The 18,005-nt window shown below is 44.6% G+C and overlaps 2 non-coding genes across 2 annotated transcripts; both read left to right on the top strand.

Annotated features, from left to right (window-relative positions):
* Positions 1-74, top strand: trnan-guu (transfer RNA asparagine (anticodon GUU)). Its single transcript has one exon. It is a non-coding gene; the product is annotated as a tRNA-Asn (tRNA).
* A 17,201-nt stretch (positions 75-17,275) lies between these two features.
* Positions 17,276-17,349, top strand: trnan-guu (transfer RNA asparagine (anticodon GUU)). The gene has a single exon. It is a non-coding gene; the product is annotated as a tRNA-Asn (tRNA).
* The last annotated feature ends 656 nt before the right edge of the window (positions 17,350-18,005 follow it).

Below are 18,005 nucleotides of genomic sequence, written 5' to 3'. Positions count from 1 at the left end.
GTCTCTGTGGCGCAATGGGTTAGCGCGTTCGGCTGTTAACCGAAAGGTTGGTGGTTCGAGCCCACCCAGGGACGAAGTGTTTAACTCTTTTTCATCGAGTATTCGGTGCCGCACAGTCCCAGGTTGTCATTGTGCGTTTTGGCTGCACGAATCTATTCCGCAAATGTTGCCAGCAGTGCTGTTATCCAATTAGTTCCCACTCCAATATTTTATGAGCATTCAGTTCAAGTAAAGCGATAACAATTTTTTACATGGATCATGTTCCATCCAGCCCATTAGAAATAAATTATGTTATTGGGTTTAAAGAAACTGGTGGAAATTGATTCTGTTGGTACATATATAGAACTGGAACTTCGGTCTCAAGTGCTCCTCCTATCAAGTACAGACACACACACATTCAATGGTTTTACAACTGAGTCATAAACACTTATAATTTTAAACCATTCTCATACAGCGTGTAAATGAGATAGGGATAAAACTTCATCACATGTAAAGAGAAAATGAATGATTGAGGATACCACTGTTCGTCAGTAATTATATTATTATTTATTTCATTCTGAAGAAGGTTATCGGCTAATTAACGGTGATTAAAAGAATTCTTACTTTTGCACGTTGGCTGCATGTCGTCAATTTTATAAGGTTTTGAATTTAAAAATGGGTTACAATGCTGGTTGAATACATGACCCCAAAGTCTTTTTGGGATCACAGGTTGAGTCTCTCTGGTGGTTTACGCTCTCTTGTAGAGCGCCTGAGTTGGGGCTCCGGTTGTTGGGCGCTGGCCTGTGTGTCTGCTGTTTGCCGTGCCTCAGGCCTATCCGGACTGCCCACAGTGACTGGGCTCTCCTCCCTTTGGTTCCGGTGTTCGGTCACCTGTGCTGGAGTGAACTCTGTATCGTGTTCTTCCTCTGCTTCTTCTATGGGGTTGCTTCACCTCCTTTTTGTTTGATCCACATGTTTGCGGCAGATTTGTCCATTGGTTAGTTTAACTACCAGAATCCTATTGCCTTCTTTGGCAATCACAGTGCCTGCGAGACATTTAGGTCCTGCAGTGTAGTTGTGGACAACAACAGAGTCGTTTACACCAATATATCGTGCCCCCGTCATGGTAGTTATATTGTGATTGGCGCCTGCTCTCAACAATTTCTTTCATGGTGTGGTGTATAAGGGATAACGGCATTTGAGCATCCTTATCTTAGCAGCCCTGCGGGTGGAACCCCTGTGAGCGAGTGTGGTCGGGATCTATTGGCCAACAGGAGGCGTGATAAGTTGCTTTGTAGGGAACCCCCTTGGATTCTGAGCATCCCCTGTTTGATTATCTGCACTTTTCGTTCTGCCTGGACGTTTGAGGCTGGCTTGAACGGTGCCTTTCTGACATGGTTAATTCCATTGCCTGCCATGAAGTCCTGGAATTCAGTGCTTGTGAAGCACAGGCCATTGTCGCTGACCAAGATGTCCGGTAGACCGTGGGCGGCGAACATTGCCTGTAGACTTTCTACCGTGGCAGAGGATGTGCTTGAATTTAAAATGTCACACTCGATCCATTTGGAGTGAGCGTCTAATACAACCAAAAACATTTTTCCGATGAAAGGACCTGTGTAGTCATCATGGATGCGTGACCAAGGCTTGGCGTGCCATGGCCAGGGGCTAAGGGGGGCTTCCCTGGGCGCTTTGCCCAGCTGGGCACTTATGTTGTACCTGCGAACACAAACTTCCAGATCTGCATCTATCCCTGGCCACCAAACGTGTGACCTGGCAATTGCCTTCATCATGACAATGCCCGGATACTCATTGTGGAGTTCTCTGATGAACACCTCTCTGCCCATCTGGGGCATGACTACGCGGTTTCTCCACAGTAGGCAATCGGCCTGAATCGAGAGTTCATCCCTGCCCCTGTGAAATGGTGTAAATTCCTCAGGGCATGCCCTGTACGTGGCTGCCCAGTCCCCATTCAGGACACATTTCTTGACTAGAGACAATAGCGGGTCTCTATTTGTCCAGACTTTAGTCTGACGGGCTGTCACGGGTGAGCCATCGCTTGCGAAAGCTTCAACAGCCATGACCATCTCAGCGGCATGCTCGGTAGCCCCCTCAGTGGTGGCTGGTGGGAGCCTGCTGAGTGCATCGGCGCAGTTTTCAGTGCCCGGTCTGTGCCGAATTGTGTAGTCATAGGTGGCTACCGTGAGTGCCCACCTCTGTATGCGGACCGATGCGTCTGCATTTATGGCCTTGTTGACGGCTAAAAGGGACGTGACGGGTTTGTGATCTGTCTCCAGCTCAAATTTCCTGCCAAACAGGTACTGGTGCATTTTCTTTACCGAATATACACATGCGAGCGCCTCCTTTTCTATCATCGCGTAGCCCTTTCTGCCTGGGACAGACTTCTGGAGGCATAAGCTACCGGCTGTAACTGACCCTTGGCATTTACATGCTGCAACACACACCCGACACCATAGGACGACGCATCGCACGTTAACACAAGTTTCTTACATGGGTCATATCGCGTGAACAGATTGTTGGAACATAACAAATTGTGTGCTCTATTAAAAGCCCTTTCCTGGCTGTCCCCTCAGACCCATTCGAGACCTTTGCTTAGGAGCACGTGGAGCGACTCGAGCAGCGTGCTCAATTTGGGAAGAAAGTTACCAAATAGTTCGGGAGCCCCAGGAACAAACGCAGCTCCGTCCTGTTACGGGGTCTGGGTGCTCTCTGGATCGCTTCCGTCTTGGACGCAGTAGGGCGCATCCCGTCTACTCCTAGCCTCATCCCCAGGAATTCTACCTCTGGAGCTAGGAAGATGCACTTCGCCTTTTTCAGTCGCAGCCCTACCCGGTCCAGTCTGCGTAGCACCTCCTCCAGGTTGTAGAGGTGTTCTTCAGTCTCGTAACCCGTGATGAGGATGTCGTCCTGAAAAACCACCGTCCCTGGAATCGACTTGAGGAGGCTTTCCATATTTCGTTGGAAGATCGCGGCGGCCGAGCGAATCCCGAACGGACATCTGTTGTACTCAAACAACCCCTTGTGTGTCGTGATGGTGGTCAGCTTCTTCAACTCTCTCGCCAGCTCCTGGGTCATGTAAGCTGAGGTCACGTCCAATTTTGAAAAAAGTTTGCCACCGGATAGCATCGCAAAGAGGTCCTCCACTCTCGGAAGCGGGTACTGGTCTTGGAGTGACACCCGATTGATGGTGGCCTTGTAATCACCATATATCCTGACCGACCCATCCGCCTTGAACACCGGTACAATCGGGCTCGCCCAGTCACTGAATTCGACTGGCAAAATGATACCTTCCCTCAGCAGGCGGTTCAATTCACCTTCTATCTTTTCCCACATCACGTACGGCACCGCTCTGGCCTTGTGGTGTCCTGGCCTGGCTTCCGGGTTTATGTGAATCACTCCCTTGGCCTCCATGAAAGTGCCAATGCCGGGTTGAAATAATGAGTCCAATTTGTGCAGCATCTGTGAGCATGAAACTCGCTCCACAGAGGAAATAGCATTAACATTGCCCCATTTCCAGTTCATGACAGCAAGCCAACTCCTCCCCAGTCGTGCGAGACCGTCCCCCGGGACAACCCAGAGTGGCAACCTGTTCTCCGAATCTTTGTGGGTCACGATTGTCGTGGAGCTGCGAAGCACCGGAATGATCTCCTTGGTGTATGTCCGTAGCTGTGCGTCAATCGGTGATAATTTTGGCCCTACTGGCCTTGGACGCCCACAAATTTTCAAACTATTTGTTACCCATCAGGGACTGGCTCGCCCCCTTGTCTTGCTCCATTGATACTGGGATGCCACTGAGGAGCACTTTCATCATTATCGGTGGCGTCCTGGTGTATGAACTGTATACGTGCTCCACATGAACTCACTGAACTTCAGCTTCCATCGATTTCCCCCAGCATTCATTTCTGCAATTTCTGCAGGTATTTTGCTCATCTCTGCAAACTCCGGCTGAGTTTGTGCCTCCATGCCTCCAACATGAGCTGTTGTTGGAAACAAAATTTCCCTTGCTAGTCAATCGTCCCTGACTACCCCTGTGACTGTCCTTGAGTGTGCCATTAACAGGTGTTGATGGCCCCATTACTGGCCACATTGTCCCTTGCAATGGTGTGAATCGCCGTTCTGCTTGCCATTATCTCTGTCGAACTCCCCCTCTGGGTTCGACTACATGTTGGGGCATAACCGATTGCCCTTGTCTGCTTGGAGAACTGTGTGCTGCTTCAACAATGTTGATTCTCTGTCCCAACCATTCCTTAACACAGTATCTCTCGTCTATTATGCTAGCGGCCATGCTCACTTGGTTTAAATCCCAGTTTCTCGTCGCCATTGATACATCCTTACTATAGAGTAGAAATGCACACGAGGCCCATGCTTGAGAGAAAGTCAGTCTGTGGCCTGTCTTTTATTCCTTCGCACTCAAGTGATGAAAGTGGGTGGAGCTTCCCCTTTTATACCTAAGGTCCAGGTTAGAAGTGTCTCCCACAAGTTCACCACCTAGTGGTCATTGTTCTCACAGTGTACAACTGAGGTCAGATTATATATGGGTTACAATGTTGGTTGAATACATGACAATAAGCACTTAAAATTTTAAACCATTCTCCTAAAATACAGTGTGTAAACGAGATAGGGATAAAAGTTCATCACATGTAAAGAGAAAATTAATGATTGAAGCTAGTAAAAGATCCTCTCGGAATAAGTGATCACAGTATGGTTGAATTTGTAATACAGATTGAGGGTGAGGAAGAAGTGTCTCAAACGAGCGTACTATGCTTAAACAAAGGGGACTACAGTGGGATGAGGGCAGAGTTGGTTAAAGTAGACTGGAAACACAGACTAAATGGTGGCACAATTGAGGAACAGTGGAGTACTTTTAAGGGGTTCTTTCATAGTGCTCAACAAAAATATATTCCAGTGAAAAAGAAGGGCGGTAGAGAAGGGATAACCAGCCATGGATAACCAAGGAAATAAAGGAGAGTATCAAATTAAAAACCAATGCGTATAAGGTGGCCAAGGTTCGTGGGAAAATAGAAGATTGGGTAAATTTTAAACGACAGCAAAGAATGACTACGAAAGCAATAAAGAAAGGAAAGATAGATTACAAAGGTAAACTTGTGCAAAGCATAAAAATGGATAGTTAAAGCTTTTACCGATATATAACACGGAAAAGAGTGACTAAAGTAAATGTTGGTCCCTTAGAAGATGAGAAGGGGGATTTAATAATGGGAATCTATATGGGTAGAGCTGCAGAATACCAAAGGGCAAAAAACGTTAGTGGGAGTTGTGTACAGACCTCCAAACAGTAGTAGTGATGTTGGGGAGGGCATCAAACATGAAATTAGAGGTGCGTGCAATAAAGGTGCAGCAGTTATAATGGGTGACTTTAATATGCACATAGATTGGGTGAACCAAACTGGAAGTAATACGGTGGAGGTGGATTTACTGGAGTGCATAAGGGATGGTTTTTTAGACCAATATGTCGAGGAACCAACTAGGGGGGAGGGCATCTTAGACTGGGTGTTGTGTAATGAGAGAGGATTCATTAGCAATCTCGTTGTGCGAGGCTCCTTGGGGAAGAGTGACCATAATGTGGTGGAATTCTGCATTAGGATGGAGAATGAAACAGTTAATTCAGAGACCATGGTCCAGAACTTAAATAAGGGTAACTTTGATGGTATGAGGCGTGAATTGGCTAGAATAGATTGGCGAATGATACTGAAGGGGTTGACTGTGGATTGGCAATGGCAGACATTTAGAGACCACACGGATGAACTACAACAATTGTACATTCCTGTCTGGCATAAAAATAAAAAAGGTAAGGTGGCTCAACCGTGGCTATCGAGGGAAATCAGGGATAGCATTAAAGCCAAGGAAGTGGCATACAAATTGGCCAGAAATAGCAGCGAACCCAGGGACTGGGAGAAATTTAGAACTCAGCAGAGGAGGGCAAAGGGTTTGAAAAGGGCAGGGAAAATGGAGTACGAGAAGAAGCTTGCAGGGAACATTAAGGCTGATTGCAAAAGTTTCTATAGGTATGTAAAGAGAAAAAGGTTAGTAAAGACAAACGTAGGTCCCCTGCAGTCAGAATCAGGGGAAGTCATAACGGGGAACAAAGAAATGGCGGACCAATTGAACAAGTACTTTGGTTCGGTATTCACTGAGGAGGACACAAACAACCTTTCGGATATAAAAGGGGTCGGAGGGTCTAGTAAGGAGGAGGAACTGAGGGAAATCCTTATTAGTCGGGAAATTGTGTTGGGGAAATTGATGGGATTGAAGGCCGATAAATCCCCAGGGCCTGATGGACTGCATCCCAGAGTACTTAAGGAGGTGGCCTTTGAAATAGCGGATGCATTGACAGGTCCAAGTCAGCATGGATTTGTGAAAGGGAAATCATGCTTGACAAATCTTCTGGAATTTTTTGAGGATGTTTCCAGCAGAGTGGACAAGGGAGAGCCAGTTGATGTGGTATATTTGGACTTTCAGAAGGCTTTCGACAAGGTCCCACACAAGAGATTAATGTGCAAAGTTAAAGCACATGGGATTGGGGGTAGTGTGCTGACATGGATTGAGAACTGGTTGTCAGACAGGAAGCAAAGAGTAGGAATAAATGGGGACATTTCAGAAAGGCAGGCAGTGACTAGTGGGGTACTGCAAGGTTCTGTGCTGGGGCCCCAGCTGTTTACATTGTACATTAATGATTTAGACGAGGGGATTAAATGTAGTATCTCCAAATTTGCGGATGACACTAAGTAGGGTGGCAGTGTGAGCTGCGAGGAGGATGCTATGAGGCTGCAGAGTGACTTGGATAGGTTAGGTGAGTGGGGAAATGCATGGCAGATGAAGTATAATGTGGATAAATGTGAGGTTATCCACTTTGGTGGTAAAAACAGAGAGACAGACTATTATCTGAATGGTGACAGATTAGGAAAAGGGGAGATGCAAAGAGACCTGGGTGTCATAGTACATCAGTCATTGAAGGTTGGCATGCAGGTACAGCAGGCGGTTAAGAAAGCAATGGCATGTTGGCCTTCATAGCGAGAGGATTTGAGTACAGGGGCAGTATGATGTTGCTACAATTGTACAGGGCCTTGGTGAGGCCACACCTGGAGTATTGTGTACAGTTTTGGTCTCCTAACCTGAGGAAGGACATTCTTGCTATTGAGGGAGTGCGGCGAAGGTTCACCAGACTGATTCCCGGGATGGCGGGACTGACCTATCAAGAAAGATTGGATCAACTGGGCTTGTATTCACTGGAGTTCAGAAGAATGAGAGGGGACCTCATCGAAACGTTTAAAATTCTGACGGGGTTAGACAGGTTAGATGCAGGAAGAATCTTCCCAATGTTGGGGAAGTCCAGAACCAGGGGACACAGTCTAAGGATAAGGGGGAAGCCATTTAGGACCGAGATGAGGAGGAATTTCTGCACCCAGAGTGTGGTGAACCTGCGGAATTCTCTACCACAGAAAGTTGTTGAGGCCAATTCACTAAATATATTCAAAAAGGAGTTAGATGAAGTCCTTACTACTAGGGGAATAAAGTGGTATGGTGAGAAAGCAGGAATGGGGTACTGAAGTTACATGTTCAGCCAGGAACTCATTGAATGGTGGTGCAGCCGAGAAGGGCCGAATGGCCTACTCCTGCACCTATTTTCAATGTTTCTATGTTTCTAAATGTGGAAATGGCTGAGACCTTAAACAATTATTTTGCTTCGGTCTTCACAATGGAAGACACAGAAACCATGCCAGAAATTGCTGGTCACAGGAATGTGGGAAGAGAGGACCTTGAAACAATCACTATCACTAGGGGATAGTGCTGGACAGGCTAATGGGACTCAAGGTAGACAAGTCCCCTGGTCCTGATGAAATGCCGGTATTAAAAGAGATGGCGGAAGTTATAGCAGATGCATTCGTTATAATCTACCAAAATTCTCTGGACTCTGCGGAGGTACCAGCGGATTGGAAAGCAGCTAATGTAACGCCTCTGTTTAAAAAAGGGGGCAGACAAAAGGCAGATAACTATAGGCTGGTCAGTTTAACATCTGTAGCAGGGAAAATGCTTGAAACTATCATGAAGGAAGAAATAGTGGGACATCAAGATAGGAATAGTGCAATCAAGCAGACGCAGCATGGATTCATGAAGGGGAAATCATGTTTAACTAATTTATTGGAATTCTTTGAGGATATAATGAGCATGTTGGATGTGTACCGATGGATGTGGTGTATTTAGATTTTCAAAAGGCATTCGATAAGGTACCACACAAAAGGTTACTGCAGAAGATAAAGATACGCGGAGTCAGTGGAAATGTATTAGCATGGATAGAGAATTGGCTGGCTAACAGAAAGCAGAGAGTCGGGATAAATGGGCCCATTTCGGGTTGGAAATCGGTGGTTAGTGGTGTGCCACAGGGATCGGTGCTGGGACCACAACTGTTTACAATATACATAGATGACCTGGAAGAGGGGACAGAGTGTAGTGCAACAAAATTTGCAGATGACACAAAGATAAATGGGAAAGCAGGTTGTGTAGAGGACAGAGAGGCTGCAAAGAGATTTAGATCGTATAATGAATGGGCTATGGTTTGGCAGATGGAATACAATGTCGGAAAGTGTGAGGTCATCCACCTTGGGAAAAAAAAACAGTAAAAAGGGAATATTATTTGAATGGGGAGAAATTGCAACATGCTGCGTTGCAGAGGGACCTGGGGATCCTTGTGCATGAATCCCAAAAAGTTAGTTTGCAGGTGCAACAGGTAATCAGGAAGCCGAATGGAATGTTGGCCTTCATTGCGAGAGGCATGGAGTACAAAAGCAGGGAGGTCCTGCTGCAACTGTGTAGGGTATTGGTGAGGCCGCACCTGGAGTACTGCGTGCAATTTTGGTCACCTTACTTAAGGAAGGATATACTAGCTTTGGAGGGGGTACAGAGACAATTCACTCGGCTGATTCCGGAGATGAGTGGGTTACCTTATGATGATAGATTGAGTAGACTGGGTCTTTACTCGTTGGAGTTCAGAAGGATGAGGGGTGATCTTGTAGAAACATTTAAAATAATGAAAGGGATAGACAAGATAAAGGCAGAGAGATTGTTTCCACTGGTCGGGGAGACTTGAACTTGGGGGCACAGCCTCAAAATACGGGGGAGCCAATTTAAAACCGTGTTGAGAAGGAATTCCTTCTCCCAGAGGGTTGTGAATATGTGGAATTCTCTGCCCAAGGAACCATTTGAGGCTAGCGCATTGAATGCATTCAAGTCACAGACAGATTGATTTTTAACCAATAAGGGAATTAAGGGTTATGAGGAGCGGGCGGATAAGTGGAGCTGAGTCCACGGCCAGATCAGCCATGACCTTGTTGAATGGCGGAGCAGGCTCGAGGGGCAAGATGGCCGAACTCCTGTTCCTAATTTTTATGTTCTTATGTTCTTATGTACCACTATCCCTCAGTAACCATATTATCATTTCTTTAATTCTGCAAAAGAAAGTTATCGGTTGATTGAACATGATTAAATGAATTAATTTTTTCACATTAGCTGTATGTTGACATTTATATTGGGCTATTAGTTTGAAAATCGTGTTGTAAATATTATCTCCCTGACCAAGAATCGAACCTGTGTTGCGGTGGCACAAGGGGTGGATTCAGTGAATCATTTGAATGTGATTTCAAGTGGCGTTTACTGTAGTGTATGTAGGCACCTTGAGTAATGACTCCACAAGGCAGGGTATGATACTTAAACTGTGTCGACCTGTCGTCATTTATTTGAAGCTCCTCGAGTGAGGACACCAAGCTGTGAGCTCCTTTATATACTGGGTTGCAGGTAACCTTTCAGTCTCAAGCAGCAGCACCCTCTGGTGTAGGTAAGGTGTGTAGAGTGTAAGAGTCGATTCAGTGTTGCACAGCAGTGTTACAGACATCACACAGTAAATATGCATGCATACACAACAGTTACAATCTTTTTCGGTGTGAATCAAGTGAACTGAAAATGACAATATTGTCATGAACTATAATGATGCAGCAGTAAAACGGTCTATCGGTCCCTGGTTGTCGAGTGGTAAGGATTCAATACTCTCAACGTTGTGTCCTGGATTCAATTCCCACCCTGGGAAGTTGTACTTTTAATTCAAAACCTTATAAAAAAAAGAGTTCATTTATTTTACAGATCTATATGCAAATCATGTATAAAAAATAAGAATCATTGACTTGAACATCATTAATTAATACATAAATTATTTTGTAAATCTTTTACCATTTATTTTGCCAGAGCATGTGAGGAACTTTTATTCCGATCTCGTTGGGTTTAATTGTGGTACAAATGACGAACCGGGGGCTGGGTTAAGGAAAGGTTTACGTGGTGTAGCCGTTATCATGTTCATCTCCCACATGAAATGTCCCTGGTTTGAGCTTGGGCGCGTGCTTTATTTTAGAATATATTTGCTGTGAAATACATTGAACAAAAGTAGCCCCAGGTTCCGTGTCTTATGAGCAATGAACATTTTAAACCAATCTCTTAAAATACAGGGTGAGTAAAGTCAGATTTATGGATTGAGTCGGTACAACTAGAGCTTTCTGATCCAGAAGATTCGGGGGGTGCGTTAATTTGGGAGTTTAACGACTTTGAAAGGAACATTTTTGACTTGTGCAGCTTCGGTCAGAGAAATGTTTGTGAAAAGATTTTTTCACAGAAAGGGATTCAGAATTACACCTTCTGGCTTAACACTTCTCTCTGGGCACTAAGTTCAGCAGTGGTTTCTCTGCTGTAGTGGTTATCACGTTCGTCTCACGCAGTAAACGGCCCCGGTTCGAGCCCGGGCCGAAACATCATTTTAGAATATATTTGCTGTGAAATAAATTGAAAAAAATACCCCAGGTTCCTTGTCTTCTGAGCAATGAACATTTGAAACCAATTTCAAAAATTCAGAGTGTGTTAAGTCAGATAGGGTGTAAAATATCATCTATGATGAAAGCTCCTGAAATTATTACAGTTCAGTTATTGAAGTATTGACTAGAAGTCTGCAAAACAATCCGGGTGGGAATATTGACCCAATAATTCCGGTTGGAGGCTTCCCGCGGACAATTCCTTTCCGATCGGTGATGTTTTAATCACCCCACCTCCCACAGAGTTTAGTTAATTGCATGTAATTATTTGAAAAAAGTTTGAATTAAAAAGTTACTTTCCGAACTCGGGCTCCCTCTGTGAATGCCGAACCACGAAACGAGCAGGATACACATTCAATAATTTAATTCCAGACTGCATATTTTCTTTGCTGTTTCACAATAACCAGACCTATGCTCCAAAATCTGTCTCACCGTTTCCCCGGTGTCAGCCAGAGAAGCACATGGGACTGAATCGGTGACTTTGCTTTTGCGACCTGTCTTCTGAAGCGCCGAACGGTCCCACTCCGACAGTCAATAAGCTGTTGGGACGTTAGTGTATCCAGGCTGTGGGTGGCCACCCCGAGCGCAGCAGAGGAGTTCCTGCATTAGTTCTGGGTCGGGACAGTATTTCCCCTTCTCTCTTCCTCTTGTCTATATCCCTCGGCTTTGTTTTCTGGATTTCTTCCCCCGGCCTCATTTTATGTGTATAAAAGGGAACAAAAGATGAAGTGTGCGACACTCTGGAACAATTTCTCTCACTCAAATATATCTATTTAGTGAAGTGAAATAAAGAGCAATTAAAGAATAAGGGAGAAGCCAATGTCGCTCTTTTGACAGGAGAATAAACTCGTCCATGACTGTTCATCCACAGCAAGTTTAAACATAATCTTCCTGCACGGGATCCTTTCACGTAGAAAGCAAACGTGATAATGGCTCCACTGCGGAAACCGCTCTGACCAGAAGTACAGCAGAGGGCAGCTGACCAGTGAATGCCTTCTGTGCTGATCGGGAATGTGTTGGCTCACCTTAAACAACTTCTGTCCCTCACTGACAGCTGTCAATCCTTCTCCTCCGCTGCCCTTTACACAAACATGTCACTGACACCACCCACTATCCCACATCCCCATCGTGTTATCTTCCATGTTAGCACAGTGGGGCCGCGGAGACACCTACTCTCTCCCCGCGGTTAGTGAACTCAGTCAGTCCGTAAAATTAAAGGGGAACAAGTGTCCTGCAAAGGACACGGGAAAGAAGAGAGTCTGTAACCTGGGTTTAATTGTTTGTCAAAGGCTACCCGTCCTGTTGTGTATTTCCAGCAGTTTCCTACTTTCACAGGTGGAGATACCGGGGCTGGACCATGCTCCTAAAATACAATGAGGTCGGGATAAAAGTTCCTCACATACTCAGGGCAAATTAAGTGATTGAAGTTCTACAATGGATTAATTAATGATGTTTAAATCAATGAATCTTTTTTTCCACGTGAGATGCATGTAACTCTTTCTTCTCAGGTTTTAATTTTGATGGAAATGCAATTTCCCTGGCCGGAAATCGACCCAGGGCCGCGGTGGTGAGAGCACCGAATCCAAATCAATGGACCACCAGGGAACGCTGCATTGCTGCATCGCTGCATCGTAATGCTTGATATCATTGTTGTCCTTTTCAATCCATTGTTTCACACCGAAACATATCGTAACCTTGATCTGAATTTAACGTCACGTGATTCTTTGAAATCACCATTAAATGATTAGGTAAAACCACTCCTTATACCACCGAAAAACAGCTTCGATTCCAGGTCAGGGCGGTAACTTCTGTAACAGCTTTTTTCAATTCAAAATCTTATAAAATTGACGCCATGCAGCTAATATGAAAATATAAGAATTCATTTAATCACCGTTAAATAACTGATAACCTTTTTCAGGATGAAATAAATAATAATATAGTTACTGAGGGACAGTAGTTTCTTTAATCATTCATTTTCTCTTTACATGTGATGAATTTTTATCCCTATCTCATTTACACGCTGTATGAGAAATTGTAAGTGTTTATGAATCAGTTGTAAAACCATTGATTGTGTGTGTGTCTATTCTTGATAGGAGGAGCACTTGAGACCGAAGTTCCAGTTCGATATATGTATCAATAGAATCAATTTTCACCAGTTCCTTTAAACCCAATAACATAATTTATTTTGATTGGACTGGATGGAGGAACATGATCCATGTAAAAAATTGTTGTCGTTATACTTGTGCTGAATGTTCATAAAAGTATTGGAGTGGGAACTCACTGGATAACAGCAAAGCTTGCAATGTTTGCGGAATATATTCGTTTAGCCAAAATGCACAATGACAACCCGGAACTGTGCGGCACCGAATCCTCGGGGAAAAACATTAAAAGGCTTCGCCCGGAGATGGGTTTGGATGACCCACCTTTCAATTACCAGCCGAATGCACTAAACCATTGCACCACAGATACACACTGCAAGACATGCAAAACCAGGGTGTCAGTCAGTTAAAGCTTCAGATTGCTCCGACCGGGATCGAACTTATCCACTCTCAGTTGTACTTTTCCCAAATAAAGGGTGGTACATTCATTGTGGATGTGTGGAAGCAGTCTGGTCCCCTGGTCCCGCACACTGCAGACACTTCCATGTCACCACCAACCAGCTCTCCCACAACCGGTGTGATCTACCTTCCAGCCTTCCAGTGCCTTGTCTGTGACGAAGTATGTTTCAAATGTTTTGGAATAGTTGGTTCCATGGTGTAATGGAGAGCCCTCTTGACTTTAAATCTACTGATTTGAGTTCAAATCTCAGTGAAACCTAAATTCTTGTTGTCCCATGTCGAAATCTCGACCTCGGAAAAGAATGACTCCGACACTTACAGCTCCGGTAGAAGTTTCCTTTTTAATTTACTTGCTCGCATGGGGTAGGTTTCACTCAGTCAAGGGCGAAGTGATCACCTCCGAAATGGTTCAATTTAACAAGATATTTATACAGTAAAACCAAAGTTCTGGCCTCTCCATGTGTATTGCTGTCTCACAGTCAGTGAATACAGATAAAGAGTTAATTACTATATCCTGGTCCTGACATGGGTTACAGATATTTCCTTTTGTCAGGGTAATCAGGAAGCCAAACGGCCATTACTCCATGAGTCATAGGTAATGGGCTATCACCTGTCTTGTATTGTGTCAGGATTGTTTCAATTTCCTGGTCAGTTTATCTGTTTGCATCAAATGGATGAGGTCTCGGAAAGAGATAATGGCTAGAAGAGAAGGGTGGGGTGACATGGAACTCCTGTAGTGTAGACAATAGGAGAGCACCATGGGGGGTTACTTGTCTCAGCATGACTTGTCTCCTAGCTGTCTGATGGCCATCAGCCATCTCAAACCAGATTTATGCAAACTGACTGCTAAAATGCAGAAAGTTCTGGAAGGGCCAGGACTCCATTTTAATCAAAAGGCACACAAATACCATATGGTATCAGCTTAGATAAAAATACTTTCCACACCCAGCTGCTGAAAATTTGGGACAAACAAGTGAAAGACACCTGGTGCTGGTGGGCAGTTTTGTTGCCTTTTTCATTGATGCTTGATCTACAAGTCTAGTTGTCAAATTGTGTGCTCAACCGTCAGTTATCTGCTACAAATCAGCGGAGGACAAATCACTTTGTTGTCTAATGCTGCCTTTGCCTGCACAATGTGTGCTGAGATTATTTGTGCAATATGCATTCCGCAGGATGAATAAAAGCAATGCTTTTTGAAATGCAGGCACTGCATGTTTTGCACTCGACAAAACGTTGCATTTTCTTTTCATTAATTTTACATTAATGCATTGCAATGCCAACGCACTTTTTACGTGGCAAGATCAATAATTAGCAGAGCAGAATGAAGAGATCACAAAGTTTCTGTTTAAAGAATAGACTCAGTCGAGAATATTTTGTGGATTTTATTTTTCTGAGACTATTTTCCCTGTGCTGGGGACACCCTTCGCAGATATGTAAAAAAGCTGGTTTTGTTAAAACTCCAGAGACCGCATGGCAGTTCGCTATGACAAAAGATCTGTCAGTCATCCATTGACAAAAGAGCAGTCAGCCAGGAAGGGGGGCCACTGACAAAGCCACTCTAATTTTCAAAAGCACTTTTAACCTCCATCTCAGAAGGAGACACAGAACAATGAACCCACCAGCCTGGCCAGCCAAGGAGGCGCTGGGGCTTTCCCAACACAAAGGCTCAGAGAGATGCCCAGACTAAGGGCCATCAGCCCAATGCATGGGTGGGATGGCCCATCACTGACTAATTACCCGTGCTTATAAACAAAGGGGTTTTAAAGATTGGCGCGAAAGATAGGGGTAGCATGACTCCCAGAAAGACATGGTCCTTTCCACTTTATTTTTAGCTTGGAGCTTGGTGTGAAGCTTGGAGCTTGCAGCTTGCAGCTTGTGTCTAGAGAGAGCCCCCTCTCCCTCTCGCTCTCGCTCCACCGATCGATGTACCAGAGGAAGGGGCCGCAGTACTGCAGAAGAAGCCACCGAGACTGAAGACCAGGCAGTGACTTCCCACAGCTGAGCTGAGCAAGAAAACGGGCTGCGTGTGGTGGTGAACATGGTCGCGAGTGTCCCAAGCCAGTAACCAGATATCCCAGGCCAGCTGGGTAAGGGCTCAGGGTTTTCTCAGAAGTGACGCTTTTCAGGGCTATTCTGGGGAGGGTAATTCATTGGTAGGGGTGGGGTTAGAATCCACCAGGGAATTACTGCGTGTTACTAGGTTCATTTCTGTACTGTATGTATGTTGTTTGTAACCGGGATTTTATTCTCCACAGAGACAGTGATTTCATTTAGCAGTGCATGTTTTAGACAGTGTATGTTAGACCAAATAAATATACTACGATTTATCACTGAAGCATCCCTTTCCGTGACTCATTTAATTTACACTCTGAATTATAATCCCGGATCTAGAACTTTTGTAAGGTGGGGGCGATTCAAACCGTCCATCAGGCAATTGGGCGAGGATCACAAACACTTACAATATTTACGAAAGGATATACTTGCTTTGGAGGCAGTTCAGAGAAGGTTCACCTGGTTGATTCTGGAGATGAGTGGCCGACTTATGAGAAAAGGTTGAGTAGGTTGGGCCTCTACTCATTGGAATTCAGAAGAATGAGAGGTGATCTTATCTAAACGTATAAGGTAATGAGGGAGCTTGATAAGGTGGATGCAGAGAGGATGGTTCCACTGATAGGGGAGACTAGAACTAGGGGGCATGATCTCAGAATAAGGGGCCGCCCATTTAAATCTGTGATGAGGAGGAATTTCTTCTCTCAGAGGGTTGTAAATCTGTCGAACTCACTGCCTCAGAGAGCTGAGAAAGCCACGACATTAAATAAATTTAAGACAGAGATAGCTTCTTCACTGATAAGGGAATAAGGCTTATGGGGAACGGGCAGGGATGTGGACTTGAGTCCATGATCGGATCAGCCATGATCATATTAAATGGCGGAGCAGGCTCGAGGGGCCATATGGCCTACTCCTGCTCCTAATTCTTAAGTTCTTATGTTCTGAATTGCGACACACAAAAAAATGCTTTGATCATGGTTACACCTTATCTTCACGTTTGTCAAACAGTTGGCTCGTTGGTCTCGGGCTGTGATTTCCCTTCGGAGTTGTTAATTGAAATTTACGAGGGGTCCCAGAGGAGCCCTGATATTGCTCGCATATTTTGAAATTGCATCGAACTTTTGCAAAGAAGGACTTGCATATCTGCAGCGCCTTTCAGGAACTCATGTCGCCCCAAAGCGCTTTACAGCCATTGAGTTATGTTTGAAGTGTTGTAGTTTGGGGAAAGATGTGCCCAGATCACCAAACATGTACCTCAACTCTTTGCAAAGAGTTTGGTGCAAATAATCAGGCGTCTCAGGGACTTGGACTTTCTTTGAATAAGTTCTGCTTGTACCTGCATTCAAGCTTGAAACAGCAACTGGGCTTCCATCTCACGGGACGTTTGGGGTTGATGTGTGTCGCTTTCAATCTTTGAAATTTCACCAAGCAAAGAAACGGTGAATCCAACTGTCCCTGTAAGCATTTAGTTCCCGTTGAATCACAGGAATATCCGCCGTCAGGAGCTGAAAAGAAATTCAAACCTAATACCGGCTTCGGGACAATCAGAATACTTTGTCACAGACAAGGCACCGGAAGGCTGGAAGGTAGATCACACCGGTTGTAGGAGAGCTGGTTGGCGGTGACATAGAAGTGTCTGCAGTGTGCGGGACCAGACTGTTTCCACACATCCACAATGAATGTCCCTCCATTAATTTGGGAAAAGTACAACTGAGAGTGGACAAGTTCCATCCCGGTCGGAGCAATCTGAAGCTTTAACTGACTGACACCCTGGTTTTGGATGCCTTGCACCTTATACTTCCATCAGTCTTTGTGGCGCAATGGGTTAGCGCGTTTGGCTGTTAACCGAAAGGTTGGTGGTTCGAGCCCACCCAGGGACGAAGAGTTTAACTTTTTTTCCCCGAGTATTCGGTGCCGCACAGTCCCAGGTTGTCATTGTGCGTTTTGGCTGCACGAATCTATTCCGCAAATGTTGCCAGCAGTGCTGTTATCCAATTAGTTCCCACTTCAATATTTTATGAGCATTCAGTTCAACTAAAACGATAACAATTTTTTACATGGATCATGTTCCATCCAGCCCATTAGAAATAAATTATGTTATTGGGTTTAAAGAAACTGGTGGAAATTGATTCTATTGGTACATATATAAAACTGGAACTACGGTCTCAAGTGCTCCTCCTATCAAGTATAGACACACATACAATCAATGGTTTTACAACTGAGTCATAAACACTTACAATTTTAAACCATTCTCATACAGCGTGTAAATGAGATAGGGATAAAACTTCATCACATGTAAAGAGAAAATGAATGATTGAGGATACCACTGTTCCTCAGTAATTATATTATTATTTATTTCATTCTGAAGAAGGTTATCGGCTAATTAACGGTGATTAAAAGAATTCTTACTTTTGCACGTTGGCTGCATGTCGTCAATTTTATCAGGTTTTGAATTTAAAAATGGGTTACAATGCTGGTTGAATACATGACCCCAAAGTCTGTTTGGGATCACAGGTTGAGTCTCTCTGGTGGTTTA

This window comes from Pristiophorus japonicus, unplaced genomic scaffold (assembly GCF_044704955.1).
Source record: "Pristiophorus japonicus isolate sPriJap1 unplaced genomic scaffold, sPriJap1.hap1 HAP1_SCAFFOLD_1097, whole genome shotgun sequence".
Classification (NCBI taxonomy): domain Eukaryota; kingdom Metazoa; phylum Chordata; class Chondrichthyes; family Pristiophoridae; genus Pristiophorus; species Pristiophorus japonicus.
The sequence above is the reverse complement of the archived record's forward strand: the minus strand, read 5'-3'. Positions and strand labels throughout refer to the sequence as shown.